Raw genomic sequence first — 22,024 nt, 5'->3', positions numbered from 1 at the left:
TTCTACAGTGGGTGTGTAAACCTTTTATAGTTAGAAATGTTATAAATTTAAAACATATATCTAGGGCTGGCCCCGTGGCTTAGTGGTTAAGTGCTCGCGCTCTGCTGCTGGCGGCCCGGGTTCGGATCCTGGGTGTGCACCCACGCACCGCTTCTCTGGCCATGCTGAGGCCGCGTCGCACATACAGCAACTAGAAGGATGTGCAGCTATGACGTACAACTATCTACTGGGGCTTTTGGGGGAAAACAATAAATAAAATTATAAAACATATATCTAATGGCCATTCATGCTCTGTAATAAAATTTAAATCTCCTTGGCTGTCTTTGAAGGCCTTCTATAATCTGACCCAGTGAACCTTATTTCCCACTCTATCCCGAGCACAGAGACCTCTGTGCTCTAATCATAGCTGCACTGACCTACAGGTACCCACTGTCCATTCCTGCCCCAGTGCTGTCACTCATCCTGTTCAATTCATTTGGTCCTCCTTGTATCCAAATCCCACCATCTCTCAAGGCCCAGACCTGCCAAGACACTCTGAGACAGCCCCACTCTTGATCTCTTTTCCTTCGAACATCTTTGTCCTTCTTCAGCGTTAAATAACGTAGCTCTGAACTCTATACCACCTCCGTACTAAAGCTCCCATTTCACACGTGTAAATCACAGCACTTTAAAGACATTGCAAACTCCCTGAGAACGGGGTCAGGTAGCCCTTGTGGTCTCCTAGGAGAGTCCAAAGCACACCAGAGATGACTCAGGTGAACATTTTTAGGTTGTAAAAATGAGAAACCAAACTCAAATCAGTTTTTAAAAAAGGGGCATTTGTCAGTTTACATAAATGGAGATCCAGAGGTCGGGTGAGCCTCACAGTGGCTCTGGCCTGTTTCTTTGAGGGTCTCTAGGCTTTGCTCTCTGCTGCGTGTTGGCTTCATTCTCAGGTGGGCTTTCCTCATGGCAGCAAAGTGCTTGCTGTGGTTCCAGGCATTACGTCTGCTGCAACGTTTGCTGTTCAAAAATCCTGATTCACTGTGACAGGACAGGATTAGGTCATGCAACCACGTGGCACCAGTACCTGTGACCAAGGATTGAGAGCACTGGTTGGCTAACTTGGGTCAATTTCTCCATCACTGGGGTTCGGTGTGGAGGGGCTCCCCTCAACCACATAAACCGACAGAAATCGAGATGGTGGGAAGGCAGAGGGGATGTTAGATAGGGAGACAACAGGTCCCACTCTGTAGGAATTCTGTAAGTACTGGCTGTTGAAGCATATCATGCCTGAAAAATCGGTTAATGCCATCAGTTAATCCCTATGTGTGGCCAAGAAATTCCATCAAAATGTGTCATTTACATCACTAAAGGAAAGCTTCAAGGACTGAAATGTGTCATTTATCAGATAAGTGCCTTGTTCATATATTTTCAGGACACTGCTTCAACAGAAGTTTCAGAATGAGACTAACTAAGCAACTGTCTGCTAAACCAACTGACTACTTTCAGAGAGTAACCCACTAACCTGTTGCAGATTAAATTATCATTCCTTGTAAGATTTTATTCACTACAACTTGGCATTTCTTGAGAAACAATCTGTGCTCAAGACTGTTCCAGAATAATAATTTACCAGAATCCTAACTTAAAGATTTAATAAGACTTTTTGTTAAAAAAAATCCACAAAAGTACACGTAAAATAATTGTGAATATTATGGTATAAATTAGAAATAGTTTAAATTTTATGCAACTCTAATATCTTCAAATTCTTGTTCCAGTGTTTTAGATAAGCTTTAATAGTTGCTGCCAAATTTAAAGAAACTATTACTAAATGATAAATACTAGAAAACTTTTTGTTTTCTAACATGTAGTCTCTTTAAAAGATTAACTTATTAAAAATTACTGTATTATCACTCACAGTTGTCACAAGATAACGTTGTACTCTGGGGTCACATTTACATCTTTGCAATTCACCACAGTAGCAAGAAACATTTGGGATGAGATATAAAGCCCAGGAATTTTTACTCTAAAATGAGCTTATTAGAAATTCTCTCCCAGAAACAATAAAGATCCCTTTTAACTGGAGAAGCTTCAACTTCTATTCTGCCCTGCAACTTTTACGTTATTTCCCTCCTTTTTTGTCCTTTCATTAGAACTATGCTGGAGACTCCATATTTGACGAGTTGTAATTCTTGGTTCAGATCTTCCTATTTTCTGCACCAGCCCCGTCCCGAGGGATGCGGGATAGTTAACAAAAGGAGAAGAGCCCGTGGACGACGCAGTGTCACTGCTTGGCAGAGTACGGAACGAGACACGAGGCCCCAGGAGGAGAGCAGGGTCCCTAAGTCATGACGAGTCAATTCTCAACAGCTTTTATTCTGGATTGTCCAGACGATTGGCTGACCAGTTCCTCTTTTAGGCTTCAAAAGCCCCCAAGATTGATTAAATCCGTTAATAGACAGCTAGTATCAGCTGTCACCTAGGAATGTGGAGGTAAATTTTGCAGGAGTGCAAGTCTGCGAATACAGGAAAATTTCCGTGGCCCGCGGTTCTTGGTTTGTTGGGGACCTTGGAAAGAAAGCATCAAGTGCGGGGGGTCTTAAGAAAGACAGGAGAAGCAGCACCAGCCGAGGGGGAGGGATTGGTGCAGGAACCATTGCTAATTGCAAGCAACTTTTCAGCTGAGAAAAGGGAAGGGCCCCGCCTCTTATAGGGAGAGTGAGGTTATTATCACTGGGTTGCCGTGCTGTCAAGAAGTGGTTTGGGTGTGGAGAGCAAGAGCATCCTAAGTCCCTTGTCATACTGTCTGTAACCTTCACGGTGAAGAAGGACACGTTTCCCCATAGCTTGTAATAATAAAAGAGTTTCAGAAGCAGCTGTGTCCTCTTCAGACTCTGGGATGAAAGGGTCTGATAGAAAACACTGGAGCAAGTCGTATCAACCCACCTCAATGCGGGGAAGCTCGGGGGTGGGAGAGAGGGGAAGAGAACGCACAAGAAGAGGCTCTTTGAAGTGAGGGAGAGAAATAAAGAATATAGAATTCTGGTTGTGGTGGAAAACAAAAGAAAACAGATACAATAGCTGAGGGTAAATAAGAAGTTGCTCCAAGAGTGCAGCAGGAGAAGATGGATCCCAGAGACAGAGAGCTCTTCACGGGGGCGAGCTTTGTCCGAGTCCCCAGAGGAAAAGAAAGGGGAGGGGACAAATCCTAGAATTGAATGGAGGGAAGAGCAAAGGAAAATGAGAAAAACAGGTCTTCTGTAGATGGGACGTAGGCCGACGGAGAGAGGGTAAAGCTGCATGCCTGCGAGGCGGAAGGGAAATGAGCCTTCGAAGAATTGAACCTAAAATTTTACAAATATGGAGCTAGTAGAGCTTAAAGTAGAAATACATGCTAATACTTAAGAATATGGTAACTAGTGATACAGCTTCTGAATCTCAGAAAGTAGAAAACGTGGTCTTATTAGAATATGAATCAAAGGCTGGATACAGAAGTAAAATTTACTTTAGACCTAGGTCCTGAATTTAGAATTTGTAAGTGGCCAAAAATAAAAGCCCCTTCTGGGCAGGATTACCATCAGAATAAGGATTTTTCAAACTGTGCATATATAAGGCACGTAAGGGCTGGCAGTTGGATATCCGGGCTCCTAGCATATGTCAAGCACGGAATTTTCCCAAGGGTAGGGAGTAGGAGGGAGCTCCTGGGGGAGTGGGGGGACAAGGGTGTTTGTGTTAGTTTTCCAAATAAGAAAAGTGAAATTGCAAGGTCACCTAGCTAACAAAGCAATGTAGGTGATACTCTTTGGACTTGTTATGCACACTTGGGTTTGCAATCCTGTTTTACCAGTTACTGGCTCTGTGACTTTGAACAAATTACTTCACCTCTCTGAGCTTTAATTTTGTCAACTCTAAAGTGCAGAGAATGGCGATTTCTCTATATCACTGTTATGAAGATTGAAAAAAGTAATGTATAGAAAGAACTTGATTCTGTGCCAGGTATATGGTAATTGTCATAAGTGAGACTGATGCTATTGTTGTTGCTTTATGAATACTGCTGAAGCTGTGGGGTCAGACCAGGCCCTGGAACTTCAGACTTCTACTCCAGGGTTCTTCCTACCAAACTGGGTAGCTAAATATGAGACCTGGATCAAAAATACATTTATGGATGTGATTTCAAGGTGAGAGAACGTCAGACCTGGAATGTGAGAAGTTTTTTGAAAGATACAGGAAGGTGTTTCACCTGAGCACAGGAAAAAGTGGGAGGAAGCGTTCTGAAAGCCGTCAACATGTTATCTGTGGTTTTAAATATTTCCAAATGTATGAAGTAGGGTGGGTCACTACTTATTTACAGGCATGTATTAAAAATCTGGTGCTATAATTGTTCCAAATCACCCAACCTATTTCATGTTTGTGTTTATTAAAACAAGACAAAGGTTTGTTGCGTGTGGTGTGTGTGTTGTGTGTGTGTGTGTGTTGGTGGGCACATGTGCAAAATGCAACATAATTGTTATAAATAGGCAATGCAATTTTGCCCAAATTGCCAAATTTTTAAGAACAAATCAGAAGACAAACAATTACTGTTTAAAATGTGAGCAGGTATTATAAGGTAGATGTAGATTTTTAACACCTAAGCCCCTCTGTTTAAATTAGAAAGTCAATAATAGTCATTTCATTGTAACACTTGGAGCACTTAGAGCCTCCAACATTTTTATGATTCTTCCCAAACTACTTCTTGACAGGCTTCACATTTTCAAAGTGTGCTTTTAAATTCCAAATCCAATCATCCCTAATTCATCTTTTGAGTTATGTCTATAGAAAGATACATAAAAGACAAGATAACCACTGACATCTCCAGTATCCCAGATCATATAAATCACCATTGGACACTCAGAGCCAAACTCGTGATTCATGGGATAAGCACAGAGCCATCCATGTTATCAGTTTCATTGTAATTTACTAGTGATGTTAAAGTAAAGTGTAAGTTGAGCTATTGCACAAACATGAAACTCAGTATTTCAGAATATTTTGAATAAAACATTGTGTTTTAAAGTGAACTGTGTTGAGTAAAGGAAAACTTGGTATGACAGAGGTCCTGAAGAAATACTAACAATGGGTTTTACAATGCAAGGGTAAGACCTGTTCTTCTTACCAAGGACGAAAGGAGACCCTTTAATTGATAGGAGTAATGGGCCAGAGGAAGAGAGATGGTAAAAACAGTGGAAGATTCTCCCTTCTCTAAAACTAACGTTTCAAAACTTAGAAACTTGGTAGAAATCCATGGAAGATGAGGAAATTACTATTAAAAGGGGAAGACATCAAAAATAAATCATCCAGAGATGAGAAGTCTTGCTCATTTTCCCATGGTTGGGAATGTTATGCTGTAAAATATGAAGATAGAAAGCTTTCTAGAAAGGAGGAAAGTTAGACTTTAAAGAGCAAATTAAACACGAATAGCTGCTGAAGTGATTAATAGAAGGTACTGGTTCAAAAACACTCAACACATAAATTGTATCAGAGAGAGAAAAATGAGATAAATACTTGTAAGACAAGATTAAGGAGACACATGGAGATAAGAGCAAGGATATCCTTAGCCTTCAGGCAAGGACGAAGGCACAGCCTCCAGGCATCCTGGAGCATTTGCGGTGGTTGGTTTATGGGATTAAAACTGACAGATGAAGAAAGAGAAATTGTGAATAATGGAGATGTTCTTTAGAGCCTTGTTCAAGAGCAAGAAAAAGGTGTTCGTAGAGAGGAAAGAATGTGGGTTACTGCCACATCAAAGCATGGAGAAGAAAATGAATTAACAGAAGGTGCAGGTCAGGATGTGGGGCGATGATGGGACTGATGTAGAGGGGATGTTCTCTGGTCCAAAGTTCTCACTATGAATTTGAGGTACTTTCAAGCACCAACAGAGAAGGCTTTTTTGGTTGCATTTTCCAGTGACAGATAAATGGGGAAAGATGAAATGATTGACACAAGCACTAGACAATGATATCTCTAAAAGGAAATGAAGAGAATAAAAATAGAATGTCCATGACATGACAAAATATTGATTTTTCAGTATTCTGTTGGATCTTGCTTATAAAATTTCTACAAAGAAGAGCTAACGTGATGACAAGGCCCACCCTCTGTTTGACGTACCTCCCCTATGATGGCACCAAATTCCTCCTTAGTCTTTGAGGGCTGCTCACAGGCTACCTTCCCTGAGGGGCCCTTCCTTTCTTGCTGGGGCCCATCCACCTGTCCGCTGTGGTAGCGCTATGCCCACAGCTCCCCTACCCTCCCAGGGACTCTCATTTTCTGTTTCCAAGCTGGTTTCACATTTGATGGAGAACTACTCTGGACAGATTTTTTTTCTTCTTGTTTATGTTTTTAATCCCAGCTCCTAGTCTGGGATCTAATTATAGTTGGAGCATAATACTTGTTAACTGAATGAATGATGTTAAGAGAAATAGTGAGCTTTCCAAAGAAGGATGTTTAGAGAGACGTTTATTTTGCTTGAGGCGAGACAACCAAGACAGGGCACACCGGGTTGGCTTGGACACCCAAGCTGCTGAAATAGGTGCGGACACTTTACCTGCTCCCGAGCAGCGCAGGTAGAATCTGGAGCTTGTGTAACGAAGGCATCTCAGGGTCCCGTGGAATAGGCGAGTCCTGGTGGGTGTAGGTAAGTCCTGGAGGGCGTGAGTGAGTCCTGGGCAACTGTACGCCTCTGAGTGGGGCCTTCCTTAGCTCTCAAAATAAGTGACACTTCAACTCTAGATGCTTCTTCTGGTTCCTGGTTAAAATTTCAGGTTTTTTGTACCCTGAGCGCTGCCCTGAGCCCTGGACCACCCGCCTCGCCCTTGCCAGTGATGTCTCTTTGCTCTGTCCACACGTGCTGGGTGACGTCCTGCTTTGTTCAGCCCCGATAGACAGACGCCTCTGGAACATGACAGCTGTTGTAGAGTCTCTGGCTGCCAGGCTTCCACTGAGCAGATTAGATATTTTGAATCCAGCTCTTCTCATCACATCCTCAGCTACTGCTACCACCCTGCTCCAAGCCACCTCTGCCATATTCTCCGCTAACAGCCTCCTGAGAGTTTCAATTACTACTCAAATTGGGCAATGACTCACCAATTCAGAGTAAAAGGCAAATTCCCTACCATAGACTGTAAGGCCCTACATGATGGGGCTCCTCCCTGAACGCTTCTCCTGCTAATCTCTCCCTTGCTCCCTCTGCTTCTACTTTCCTGGCCTCTCTCTGCTTCTTAGCGGCACTGGGCATGCTCCTGCCTCAGGGCCTTTGCTTATGCTGTTTCCTGTTCCTGAAAGCCCTTTCTTACGTCTCGGTCAGCTTAGGAGAACTCCAAATCTTAGTGGCATATAAAAACAAAGACTTGTATTTTTCCAATGTTACATGTCCAATGCCTACTCCGTGTTGTGTTCTTCTTGGACCCAGGTGGAAAGATGAGCCCTTATCTAGACATTACTGATAGTGTGGCAAATGAAAAGAAAATATGGGAAAAAGATTAAAGAACATGGCTCTTAAGTCTTCTTCTTAGAAGTGGATACATCATTCCACTCGCATTTCTTTAGTTAAAAAGAGTTGTGGCCAATCCTGACATCAATTGGTCAGTGACTTATAATCTCAAAAAGAGAGGCAAGATCTGTTTTGGACAAGAATGCAATCTATCACTCCCCAGGTATCTTCTTGACCGATTCCCTCATGTTCTTCAAGTTTTGCTTAATCTCACCTTCCCAATTAGGCCCACCATTTTAATAACCCGATCTGCTTTGTCTTATTCTACTTTGTTTACAGTACTTGCCCCTGCTAGTTAAGCCCACTCCAGCTGCTTCGCAGATGCGTCAACAAGAACTCCGCTAGCAGTTAAGTGCGTGCTCTCTGATGCTGGCGGCCCGGGTTCGGATCCCGGGCGCACACCGGCGCACCGCTTCTCCGGCCACGCTGAGGCTGCATCCCACATACGGCAACTAGAAGGCTGTGCAACTATGACATACAACTATCTATTGGGGCTTTGGGGGGAAAATAAATAAATAAATCTTTAAAAAAAAAAAAAAAAAAAAGAACTCCGCTAGCAGACCTGAACTCCGCAAGTGAATGCCCTCAAGATAAGGTGAGACACGTTCTTCCCTGCACTGCAGATGCCTTAGGAACCCTCCTTGGGAAGAGCTTTCCTCTGTCCTGTGCCCCAGGCTTGGAGTTCCGCATCTGAAGGTGTCTAGCATCACGGGCACTGGGATGTCAAATCAATAGGCATGAGTTTAAATTCTAGCTCTGCAAGCTCAATAGCTATGTAACCTTGTGCACGATATTTAATCTTTGGGAGCCTCAATTTTTTCGTCTGTAAAATAGAGAGAAAAATAACTTCTTGAATAAAGGATAGCATTTCTTCAGAAAAAATAGGAGATGAAGGGTAAAGATGTACAGCTGTTAAGGGGGGTAAAGAAAATCCAGTAAAAGTATAAAGCTAAAATGAATGATGAAAATATTATTAAAGTAATAACTTGGCTATTGAAGTTATATATTACATTATTAAACCCATAAAAATGGGAAGAAATGGAAACATTATGCTATGAATGGAGGCTTTTGGTGAGACATTTTACTGTTTAAATTATGGAGAAATAGGATGCAGAAGGAAACTAGGAAATTGACATAAAGGAAGAACTAAACATTTCTTTGCAGCCGGCTTCTGTTATCGTTCTGTATGGTGTACGGATGGCGATGTTTCGGTGGTCCTACACAGCTATAGGGACATCTTAGTGAGGAGACAGTTCTGGCAGGAATGCTGAGCATAATATTCAATTGCTTTATCATATAATGTGATTCACCTTTAAGAAAGGAAGGGATCCCAACACACTAGGGTCAAATTTTGCAATGCATTTCCTAGGTCATATGATCAGTGGAAATAGAGTACTCTGTTGAAAAGAGTGTTTTGAAAAGAAAAGGGCATTTGGCAACCCAAGAAAACGACGTGGCCAAGAAGATGGCAGAGTGGAGGATAAAAGTCAACAACATGAACAGGAAAACCTGGACAGCTACGAAGAACAATCAAGGAACTCAATACATTAAAAATAAGCGTCCGGGGGCCGGCCCCGTGGTGTAACAGATAAGTGCACGCACTCCGTTGCTGGTGGCCTGGGTTCGGATCCCCGGCGTGCACCGATGCACCGCTTGTCAGACCATGCTGTGGCGGAGTTCCATATAAAGTAGAGGAAGATGGGCACAGATGTTAGCCCAGGGCCAGTCTTCCTCAGCAAAAAGAGGAGGATTGGCATGGATGTTAACTCAGGGCCGATCTTCCTCACAAAAAAATTAAAAAATAAGCCTATGTAGGACTTGAGGATGAGGACATTTAGAATATGTTTGAAAGGTTTGCAGAAATAGAACTCAGAGAAAGTGGAAATGTCTTGTGGAATGTCTCCCGTGAACTGTTGGAACAGGTAGAGTTCTGAGGCAGGAAAGACGGTGCCTCCTCAACAGCAAGTGACACCAAGGGGAGTAATATGTCCTTTGAGCTCCCACCATATGCCAGCTTCTGTACTGGGCTTTTCATTTAGTTTTTGCTTTATCTAATGTTTACAGCAAATTTGCGAGTTAGGCATTACGTATAGTCTTGGCGAGGTGCCCTAACTCGCTGAGGGCTGACCTGTGTGGTGTGACAGAGCCGGGATTTCAACTAAGAGATGTCCAACTTGAACATCTCTTTTGCCACAACCCTCTCATGGACTACAGCAAAGGCTTTTGGAGCCACCAAGGATGAAAAGAAGAACTGTTGGCAAATGTATCACAAAGAAAATGTAAAGGATCTGTGAAGGGGTAGAAAAGTGACAAAAGACTGAGAATGTTAAGAATAAAGAAATATTAAGAATGAAGAGTATGAATAGCATTTATATATTCATCAATAGCAGACCAAAGGATAAAAACTTATTGTGGAAGAAGAGGAGGAATCAAATAGTAGGCAAGTTCTGTGAAAATTTTATGTGTGCTTTTATTTGTACATATTGGTTTTATTTATACAGATAAGTATAAATCCTGGTAAGGATTTTTTTAATAACAGGAAAAGTTCAAGCTCTAAAAGATAAAACATGCTGTTTTTTTGTAATTAATGGCTCAGTGGCATATACATCTATAGTGTCACCTCAATTTCTTTCTTATTCGATTTTCTCTTTCCAATGTCCCACATTTAACACACTCACACCTGGTTTGAATCTCATTTCTTTTTTTCTGTCTCTAAATCTACAAGAATATCATCCTTCACAAAAGTGTCTTAGCTTTTTTCTTTTATTGTGGTAAAAATGCACATAACATGAAATCTACCCTAGACAAATTTTTAAGTGTCTAGGGTACACTATTGTTAACCATATGCTCATCAGTGTATAGCGGATCTCTAGAACTTTTTCATCTTATGTGACTGAAACTCTATACCCATTGAATAGCAACTCCCTGTTTCTGCCTACCCCCAGCGCCTGGAAACCACCATTCTACTTCCTGCTTCTGAGTGTGACTACTTCAGATGCCTCATAGAAGTGAAATCATGCAGTATTCGTCCTTCTGTGATAGGCTTATTTCTCTTAGCGTAATTTCCTCAAGACTCATCCATGCTATAGCATATGACAGGATTTCCTTCTTATAAGTTGAATAATATTCCATTGTATGGATATACCACATTTTCTTTATCTACTTGTCAAAAGACATTTAAGTTATTTCTGCCTCTTGGATATTGTGAATAATCCTGCAGTAAAAGTGAGAATGCACATATCTATTTGAGATAGCTGTTTTCAATGCTTTAGAAGAAATACCCAGAAATTGGGTTGCTGTATCATATGGTGGTTCTCTTTTTTTCTTTTTTGAGGAAGCTCTATACTGTTTTTCATATCAGCTGCACCATTTTAGATTCCTACTAACAGTGCATGACAATTTCTCCACATCCTTGCCAATACTTTTTTTTTTTAAAAAAATCAGTGACAAATATTTTTTTCTTTCTCTTTCCTTTTTTTTTTTGAGGAAGACTGGCCCTGACCTAACATCTGTTGCCAATCTTACTCTTTTTTTTCTTTTTTCTTCCCAAAGCCCCAGTATATAGTTGTGTGTCATAATTGTACAGTTGTAGCTCTTCTATGTGGGACGCCACCTCGGCATGGCTTGATGAGCAGTGAGTAGGTCTGCACCCAGGATCCGAACTGGGGAACCCCAGGCCATGGAAGCAGAACGAGCGAACTTAACCACTATGCCACTGGGCGGGCCCACATTTTTTTTAATGGCTATCCTAACAGGGGTGTGGTGAAAACTTATGGTGGTTTTGATTTGCAATTCCCTGATGATTGGTGATGTTGAGCATCTTTTTGTACACCTGTTGGCCGTTTGTGTATCTTTTTTGTAGAAATGCCTGTTCAAGTCCTTTGCCCATTTTTGAACTGGGTTGTTTGTGCTTTTGTTGTTGAGTTTTAGAAGTTTTCTATATATTCTGGATATTAATTCCTTATCACATATATGATTTACAAATATTTTCTCCCCTTCTGTGGGTTCCCTTTTAATTCTTTTGATGCACAAGTTTTTCTAATTTTCATGAAGACTGATTTGTCTATTTTTTCTTTTGTTAATAGAGAGAGTCCATATATTAGAAAGAGTCTATATGTTCCATTGGTCTATATGTCTGTCTTTATGCCAGTACCACACTGTTTAGATTACTGTGGTTTTGTGGTTCATTTTAAAATCAGGAATTATAAGTCCTCCAACTTTGTTCTTTTTTGACATTTTTGTGGTTATTGGAAGTCCCTTGAGATTTCATATGAATTTTAGGATGAGTTTTTTCATTTCTACAAAAAACATTATTGGAATTTTGATAGGAATTGCATTAAATCTTAGATCACTTTAGGTAATATTGACGTCTTAACAATATTAAGTCTTCCAATCCACAAACATGGGATGTCTTTCCATTTATTTATGTATTCTTTAATTTATTTCATAAATGTTTCATTGTTTTCATTGCACAAGTCTTTCACCTCATTGGTTAAGTTAATTTCCAAGTATTTTATTCATTTTGATGCTATTGTAAATAGGATTCTGGATTCTTAATTTCCTTTTGGATTGTTCATTTTTAGTGTATAGAAACACAATTGATTTTTGTATGTTGATTTCATGTCATGCAACTTTACTGAATTTCTTTCTTAGTTCTAAGATTTTTTTGTGTGGAATATTTAGGGTTTTCTACATATAAGATCATGTCATCTGTAAACAGAGATTATTTTACTTCTTCCTTTCAGATTTGGATGCCTTTTATTTCTTTTTCTTGTCTAATTGCTCTAGCTAGGACTTCCAGTACTATGTCAAATAGAAGTGGTGAGTAGGCACCCTCGTCTTGCTCTTAACCTTAGAGGAAAAGCTTTCAGTTTTTCAACATTGAGTATGATGTTAGCTGTGGGCTTGTTATATGTGACCTTTATTAAATTGAGGTACTTTCCTTCTATTCCTAGTTTACTGAGTGTTTTTATCATGACAGAAAATTGAATTTTGGCAAATGCTTTTTCCTTATCTGTTGAGATGATCGTATGATTTTTATCATACGATTTTGTTAATGTGGTGTATCACATTCATTGATTTGCGTAAGTTGAACAATCCTTGTATTCCAGGGATAAATTCCACTTGGTTGTCGTGTATGATCTTTTAATGTGCTATTGAATTCTGTTTGCTAGTATTTTTTTTGAGAATTTTTGCATCTATATTTATGAGGGATATTGGCCTGTAGTGGTCTTTTCTTGTAGTGTCTTTGTCTGGTTTGATATCAAGGTAATGATGGCCTCATAAAATGGTTGTGGAAGTGTTCCCTCCTCTTCAATTTTTTGGAAGAGTTTGAGAAAGATTGGTGTTAATTCTTTAAGTGTTTGGTAGAATTCTCCAGTGAAGCCATCTGGTCCTGGGCTTTTCTTTGTTGGAGAGTTTTGATTACTAATTCAATTTCCTTACTAGTTATAGGTCAATTCAGGCTTTCTATCTCTTCATGATTCTGTCTTGGTAGGTTGTATGTTTCTAGGAATTATTCATTTCTTCTAGGTTTTCCAAATTGTTGGTGTATAATTGTGCATAATAGTTGCTTATAATCCTTTTTATTTCTGCAGCACCAGTTATAATGTCTCCTCTTTCATTTCTGATTTTATTTATTTGAGCCTTCTCTCTTTTTTCTTAGTCTTCCTAAAGGTTTGTCAATTTTGTTGATCTTTTCAAAAAAACCAACTCTTAGTTTCGTTGATTTTTTCTATTGTTTTCCCATTGTCTATTTTGCTTATTTCTGCTCTAATCTTTATTATTGCCTTCCATCTACTAACTTTGGCCTTGTGCTTTGTTATTCTTTCTCTAGGTCCTTGAGTTGTAACATTAGGTTACTTGTTTGAGATGTTTGTCTTTTTTTTTTTTTTTAAATGTAGGTGTTTATTGCTATAAACTTCCCTCTTAGAATGGGAAGCTTTTGCTGCATCCCATAAGCTTTGGTATGTTGTGTTTTCATTTCCTTTGGTCAAGATATTTTTAATTTTCTTTTGATTTCTTCTTTGACTTGTTGGTTGTTCAAGAGTGTGTTGTTTAATTTCTGCATATTTGTGAATTTTCCATGTTTCCTTCTGCTATTGATTTCCAATTTCATTTTATTGTGGTTGGAAAAGATACTTGGTGTAATTTCAATCTTAAACTTTTTAAGACTTGTTTTGTGGCCTAACATGTGATCTATCCTGGAGAATATTCTGTATGTGTTTGAGAAGAAAGTACATTCCACTGCTGTTGGGTGGAGTATTCTGTATATGTCTGTTAGGCCCATTTAGTCTACAGCATTTTTCAAGTTCTCCGTTTCCTTATTGAGCTTCTTTCTGGATGGTCTATGCATTATTGAAAATGAGGTATTGAAATCTCTTGCTATTATTTTGTTGCTGTCTATTTCTGCCTTCAATTCCGTCAATGTTTGCTTCATATATTTGGGTGCTCTGATGTTGGGTATATATATATATAATTGTTATATCTTCCTAGTGAATTGACTTTTATCATTATATAATGTCTTTCTTTGTCTCTTGTGACAGCTTTTTTTTTTTAATTGAGGTTTTAATGGTTTTTAACATTGTGAAATTTTGGGTTGTACATTTTTGTTTGTCCATCACCATATATATGACTCCCTTTACCCCTTGTGCCCACCCCCCACCCCCACTGCCCCTGGTAACCACAGTACAGTTTTCTCTGTCCATGTGTTGGTTTATATTCCACATATGAGTGAGATCATACAGTGTTTGTCTTTCTCTTTCTGGCTTATTTCACTTAACATAATACGCTCCAGGCCCATCCATGTTGTTGCAAATGGGACGATTTTGTCTTTTTTTATGGCTGAATAGTATTCCATTGTATATATATACCACATTTTCTTAATCCAATCATCAGTCGAGGGACACTTAGGTTGCTTCTTCTTGTGACAGCTTTTGACTTAAAGTCTATTTTGTCTGATATCAGTATGGCCACCCCAGCTCTCTTTTGGTTACATTTGCATTGAATATCTTTTTTTAATACTTTTACTCTCAGCCTGTGTCTGTTCTCGTATCTATAGTGAATCTCGTGCGGTAGTGCTGCATCAGAATCACCAAGGCTGCCTGTTAAATAAGCATATTCATGGACCTCACTCCAGACCTACTGAATTAAACTCTCTATGGGTGGTATCCTCAAATCCCCATTTTTAAGAAGATAAATTTAAAACATGGTATTCCCATTTCTTCCTGAAATTTAAGATTAGCTGCATCCAGCACAAGGAGAGTTTTGTGGATTATCCTGGGAACTTGTGTAGCTAGTTTAAGGTTGGAGTTTGTTATTTAAATTCCCCCATTGCCTTATTAGAGGTTGGCTCCCAGTAGCTGGGTGATTCTTTGTTTGCTGAGCAAAGTGATGGATGTGGGAATATTCATTTTGGAGATAGAAGCTGATGCTGTATTTAATTATCCTTCTTCTGCAGGGGATATATGAGGGCAAGGAGTAGGCAAGGAGAGAGGGAAAGGAAGACAATTTAAGAAAGGAAATTCTAGAAGGAAAGAGATTAGGTGGCTGGTCTCTAGCTATTGAGGATGGCAAAGCACGACTGCTTGAAGGAGTGGCTGGAGAGACTTGAGGGGAAAGGCAGGTGCAAAAGGAACTTTTCAAGTGAAATGCTGCATGCTAGGACATGAGCCATCCCTTTGACCCCATCAATATTCAGGAAAAGTATAAAACCCATAATATGCTAGGAGAGATGAGCTCTCTTGAGAAGGCCACTGATGATGTGAGATTGTCCCCAGGTAGTCACAGGTCAGAACAGAGTCCACCCACATATGTGAGATGGCAGCTGTCAATCACATGGAATGACCAGTGTATTGTAGCTACAAGGATATTTCACACATCCACCAACTCTCCCAGATCTCCAGCTATCTGTATTGTTTCGTACTATTTTTGCTGTTGTTGTTGTTTTGGAGGGGGTGGGGAAGAATTTGGCAATGGCCTGGGCTGGAAGATGTAAGGGCACTGAGATGGAGGGAGCTGGATAAAAACTGAGAGTCAAGATTCTGGTGGGAAGAAGGGGTATCAGTTGTGGCAGGTAGAAGCAGAGGCAATGCTGACTTCAGTAGAATTTCATGTGTGTTATCTCCACTCAGCCTTGGTTTCTGCATAGAATGACAACTGTGAGAGTGAAAGAGGAAGCTGTTAACAGTCCACCAAGAAAACAAGCATAAACGGGGTCTGTCTGTCTGGCGTGAGCCAGCAAGCATGTATGCTCAGCCAACTTCTGCAGGACTGTTAACTTCTGGTCCTCCCCTTTGTCCTCAAGGACAATTTCTTCTCAGTGCTCAGTCTTTTCCCCCTTGAATTCTCCTTAAAATTTCATGTTCTTTAGCATTCTCTCATATTCTTTTTTCTTTTCATATCCAGCCAGTTCTGAGTCAGGTCAGTTCTACCTCCTTATTATCTGTCTGTCTATCCTCTTATCTCCATCCCTGCTGTTGATAAGGACCTACTCATCACCCACGCAGATTCCTACAATAGCCTCCTAACAGACGCCTGTGTCTCCAGTCTTGTCGCTCTTTCTAATCCACTGGATGCACTCTGATCAACACCTGCACGGTTCTCATTATGTTACTCTGCTGCTTACAGCTGTGCAACAGTTCTCCATCCATTTCAGCTAAAGAATAAACTTCTTAGCAAGGCCTAAAAAGCTCCCCCTGAAACCTCTCCAACAGCAATTGAGGGCTTCTTCTCCCTAAATGCAGTCCTCTAGCTTTCTACATCTGCATCTTAATCTCTCCACTCTGGGCCCTTGAGCATGCTCTTCTCTCTACTGTAGCATCCCGCATGCCCCACATTCACCAGGCTGGCTCCCAGTCGACCTCATGTTTTAGGGTTCTGTTGTCTTTTTAGGAGACCAATAGGAGAGTCTAAGAAATGTTTTAAGTTCTAATTCTGTGAGATTCCTGTTGCAATGTTAATGAGAAGCTCTCTTCATATCATAACAATAACTGTTGATTAGTATGAATATTAAACTTGTTAATTAACCATTAACCAATACTATGCGCCAAGCATTGAGTTAAGCCTTAGGAGAAAGATGGGTAAGACGTAGCTTCTGCCCTTGAGGAATCACAGTCCAGGGAGGAGACAAATATGACTAAATGTCATACAACATGGGAAGTGTTATAACAGCTATAAAATTACCAAGGAGATAATGGCCACCTTGCCCAGGGAAGTCGGGTAAGAATTCACAGATTAGACAAAGCTTTAAACCTTACCTTAAAAAACTTAGAGGATTTGCCAGGTAGAGAAGGAAAAAAGAGAAATGTGAGGCAAAGGGAATATTGTATTATTATAATAACCAGCCTTAATGTTATTATTTCATTTGCTAATGCTGCTGCTAATGCTGTTATTTTGATGTTTTTTTTTGTGTGTGTGTGAGGAGATCAGCCCTGTGCCAATATGTGCCAATCCTCCTCTTCTTTGCTGAGGAAGACCAGCCCTAGGCCAACATCCATGCCCATCTTTCTCCACTCCATATGGGACACCGCCACAGCATGGCTTGCCAAGCAGTGCGCTGGTGCGTGCCCGGGATCCGAACCGGCGAAGCCCGGGCTGCCGCAGCGGAGCACGCGCACTCAACAGCTTGCACCACCGGGCCAGCCCTATTTTGACTTTTTCACCATTAGCAAGGCCTTAACTTGAGTTTAAGAGAGTGGAATTGGTGAATTTTTACTTGCCACATCTACTCATTTCCCAGTTAGGACGGGGAGGGGCATTGTATTGATGTGTATTTATTGCCTGAGGGTTCCTCTTTCCTTTCGGTGGGGTCACAGACAATTTTGAAAGTGCTTTCACAAATGATGGCCTATCCAAGTTCCAATCAGCAAAATCACAGCTCTTTCGAACCTCGCTGACTCCGGTATTGTCACCATGGGGAACTTCTTGCCTCTTGTGTAGACTGAAATGTACATAATATTCGGTGCTGGTGGTTTTATTTGGGGTGTTTGGACACATTTACATTTTTGCTTAGGAAAGCATCTTTCTGAACTGAGACTACAAACTGTGAATTCCACTAGGAAACAGGTCTTTAGAATATTGGCAAGTTTCTCATGTTCGCTGTAAACTCCATTGAAGTATCTTTGGGGTTTGTGGAACACATATGTTCTTATTAATTGACTACACATTAATAAAAATGATAACAAGTTAACAGTTGTGGGTGCTTTTCAGTGGCAGTGCTAGCGTGGTGGAACAGGCTCCGGTAAACTTCTGTTCCCTTGGATTCTACTTAACCGAAGATGGAGAAACGGCTTAGACTTACCCTACTTTAAAAATTCGGTAATGGTCTATTTAAACTGGTGGCAAAGTAAATTACAGTGATTTTCTGCCATTTCTCAGCTCACCACTCCCCTCCTCACTCATTCCATCCTTAGATGAGCTTATTTGGCATAGTTCTGTTTTCAACTACAATAACAATAATTGCCATTATTATATTAAACACACGTATCACTCATCATGTGCCAGGTAACATTCTGAGCATCTTATGGGTCTCTAGTTATTTAATCCTTACAATAATTCTCAGTGGTGACACTATTACTATTCCATTTTACAGGTGAGGGAACTAATGCACAGAGAGGTTATTCACGTGCTCAAGGTCACAGAGTTAGTCATTGATGGTGCTGGGATATGAACCCAGACAGTCCATTTGTGGGGATGATGTGCTTACATACTGTGCTACACGCCTCTTTAAAAACAGTCAAAGGAAATGCGCCTTGTTCACAGCATCATAGCAGGGCGTTAATTGATTTGAAGACACAGGGAACCCCATGCACGCAAGTGAACCTCATCTTAAACTGGAAGAGAGAACTTGGGTCACTGGAGGTGGCAGGAGTAAGAATATGGCACTTGTCAATTATGGTAAAAGCCATGGCTGTATTTCCAGTACCAATCTCGCTTGTGTGATATTTCAGAATTCAACAATCTTGGTTGAATCAGTGAAGGGGTGAATGAATGACAAACATTGCACAGGATGTAAGATCTTCCAGTTATGTCATTGGTAAGCGGCTCCATCAGGTTAGCCTTTGAAGTGAGTAAAGAAACTCACTATACTAGAAGCTCCCCACAATGCCGACACCCACAATCCCGGGAGGAGGGAGACGGGAGAATGGGAACTAGGAGAACCACGTAGAAATAGTGGCAATTATGTTTATTCCAGTTGATAAAATAGAATCATTAAATTTTTAATGATCTTTGTACTGAGATCCCTTTCTGTCTTTTTTTCATGCTTTTCTTCCAGTAATCTTGTTTTCTTTAAATTTAGGGCTACAGGAGCCATTTTGAGAAGAATTGTCCCAATTCAAATTTAGAGCCGAGGGAAGTGGGACAAGAAAGCTGCTCTCGGGTCTTTGTTGATGAGTTTGGAGATGGAACCAGACTATCTGCCTACTCCCTGCCTGCACGGGGCAGCTCGCCATCACTGGAGGAAAGCACACACCTGACTTCTTCTCACTTTACAGGTACAGTCACGTGCTGCGTAACAATGTTTCCATCAACAATAGACGGCATACATGGTCCCATGTATGGGACCCATGAGATTAGTACCATACAGTCTAGGTGTGTAGTAGGCTATACCATCTAGGTTTGTGTAAGTGCACTCTGTGATGTTTGCACATTGGCAAAATTGCCTAATGATGCATTTCTCAGAACACATCCCCGTCATTAAGTGACACATGACTGTATGACAGTATCTCTCATTTGAATGCTCAACACGGCTTGGCAATCTTGCTACAATTTCCTAGCAGAGTCATCTTCTTACTTTCTAAAAGGGTCATTTTACTCATTCTTTTGTTTTCATAAGTCTCCTAAAATTTCTATTCACTCTCGGCTTATCATTTCCCTCATATTTATTTTGAAAACAGCAGGAATCAGACAGGAACTTCCTCATTTTCCTAGCACTAAATCTACTACTCTCTTGTATGTCAACCCCACTGCCATCTTCCTGTTAATATAAGTGTCCCTACTTCTATGTAAGGCTACTCTTCTACTTGTGATCAGAATCCCAAGCTTCTTGCCTTCTGGAGGACTTTGCTTCTGCAATAGTTTTCTTAGAAATATTTTCTTCTCTAGTGGAATTTTATTTGACATATGAATATGCTCTAACACGTCCTATTTCAAACAAAAAACACGTTTGACACATATCTCCCTCAAGCTACAGCTCCATTTCTCTGATTATTTCTATAATTTTATAGTTCTCTGTATCTGGTGTCTCTCCCTTTCTCACCACACATTCTCTCCTTAAATTCCTGCTCCACACATCTGAATTTAACAGTCACATCTCTGTCTTACTTTGCTTGGACTATCAGCGGCATTCAAAACAGATGATCACCCTCTCTTTTTTAAAGCAATACCTATTGGGTCTATCAGTTGGCTATTGCTTCATAACACATCACACTAAAACTCAATGGCTTAAAATAATGATTTATTATTGCTCATGAGTCTACGGGTCTTCTGGGTGGTTTCTATGGTCTCCTCTTTTCTCATTCTAGGCTGGATTCTTACATGCTGGTGTTGGCTGGCTTTAGATGACCTCACCTGGGATATTTCAAAATTGGCAGCTTTGCATACTCTAGCCAGCTCTATTCTACTAGCTCTGTCCACCTAGGGTAATAGTGCTGATTTATTGGTGGCAATCCTTGACTTTCTGTGTGTTTGTGTGAAGATACAAATTTGAAACCTTTTTATTCCTCTACATTTCTGTAAATTGCATGGTTTTGTTTTCAGGTACAATGGAAATGAGTAGGAACTTCATGGAGTCATTTCTCATTTTGTAGTTTCTGATTGTGCAGAGGGTCAAAACAAGGATAGGGGAGAATTAAAAACATCCTTAGGTTATTTCATTTCTGTGAGAAGACCTGGGTGAATAGAAAAAGCATTTTAGGATAAGTACATGTGCAAAAAAGTCAACTGTTTTTAGACTGAGAAGCTATCGTAGATAAGTGAGTTATTTCTGAAATACATAAAACCTTTTTCATATGTAAATAAGGTAAATCTGGCAGTTCTGACATCTGCAAGAGCTTGAGAGTTCTTGGAAAATGACTCATTCAGTTCGGCAAAGATATGAAACCCTATTTGAATGTAAAAATATGTGAGTTACAGAGAATCTAGGATGCTGGGGACCAGCACATACTCCTGCCAATGTGGTGTTTAGAATAGATGTGGGGGTCATTGAAAAATTAACCCATACTACAGAAGTGGATTAGAAAACTATAAGTAGTGAATACTGCTCTTTGAAATTGGTCTGATTTAGTATGTACAATTAAATGTTGAAAGGCCTATAGAGATCATTTAGTTTCACACCATTTTGTCTATTAAAATATTGAAAAAGAATCTGAGGCTCAGAGAGATTGAATGAATTGCTAATGAGACATAGAGAGCTTGGGGCACAGCCAGGACCAGACGCACAGGCTGTTGACACCTAGTCTTCATCCCCACCTTCTGGGTGTGGCGGCTATGTTACTGCTGAGAAAAATCCTGCACGGATTTTAGTATGTTTTTATAATGTTTAAGGCCTAAAAAATTATCCTATGTCCTGTGCAGGCTCAGGAATTTATTAACTTGGGTGTTCCAGACACATTTGAGCTTTTTACATTAAAAAATTTGACATCTCGATGGTTTTCATGAGATAAGATATTTAAGGCAAATCACAAGGCTATGTTTTTCAGAATTATCTTTTCACAAGATAATTTTTCAAATGTGAGGTTTTACTTATTGCTTTGTGTATCACCCTCTGTAGGATAGAGAAATTGACTTCTCTGAATCTGTTTTGAGGTGGAAATCTTCTATGACTGTCCTCATTTTAGAAAGACATCTTTACCTCATGCTTTTCTCTCATCTTCTCCTCTCCCAAAAAATTGAGGGACAATGCTCTTAGGAAAGGTTGATACTCTTCTGATCGTTAATTGGGGAATCAGTTGTCTTTTTGGTAAATGGAGAAATCTACCACATAAAACCAATAAACTAACCTGTTTGGTTTTCCTTGCCCAAAATGTTGGTAAAACAAATGGAATTCAAATTTTTTTCCATTTATCTAATGTGAATGTAAAATTGAATAGTTCTGAGATTTAAAACTATGTGGTAGAACTTTAACTTTGTCTGTTAATTGGAAACAATGATGCTAGTAATCTAAAACAGTGATCAATTAGAATCTTTTCAGTTTATATTTGGAATTGAGTATATGAATAGTTTGGTACCAATTAAAATTTACTAATTAAATTTTATTTGGACTGGAATTAAAATTTGTCCGTATGTATTATTGGAAAATCAGAGTCCCTGCGATTCTTAATGATGTAAACATAGAAACTTTTCAGGGAGGCAGCATGGTAACCAATGAAGAGTGGAGAAACTGAAGTGACATTGCCAGATTGAAGCCCAGACCTGCTACGGTTACTCAAGCAACTCCAGGCAAGTTCCATAACCTCTGTTTCCCATTTTGTAAAAGGGGGACGCTAATACTAGCCTCCACAATAAGACTGAGATCACTTATAC

This window comes from Ceratotherium simum, chromosome 36, assembly GCF_057802395.1.
Source record: "Ceratotherium simum simum isolate JZ-2026a chromosome 36, ASM5780239v1, whole genome shotgun sequence".
NCBI lineage: Eukaryota > Metazoa > Chordata > Mammalia > Perissodactyla > Rhinocerotidae > Ceratotherium > Ceratotherium simum.
The sequence above is the reverse complement of the archived record's forward strand: the minus strand, read 5'-3'. Positions refer to the sequence as shown.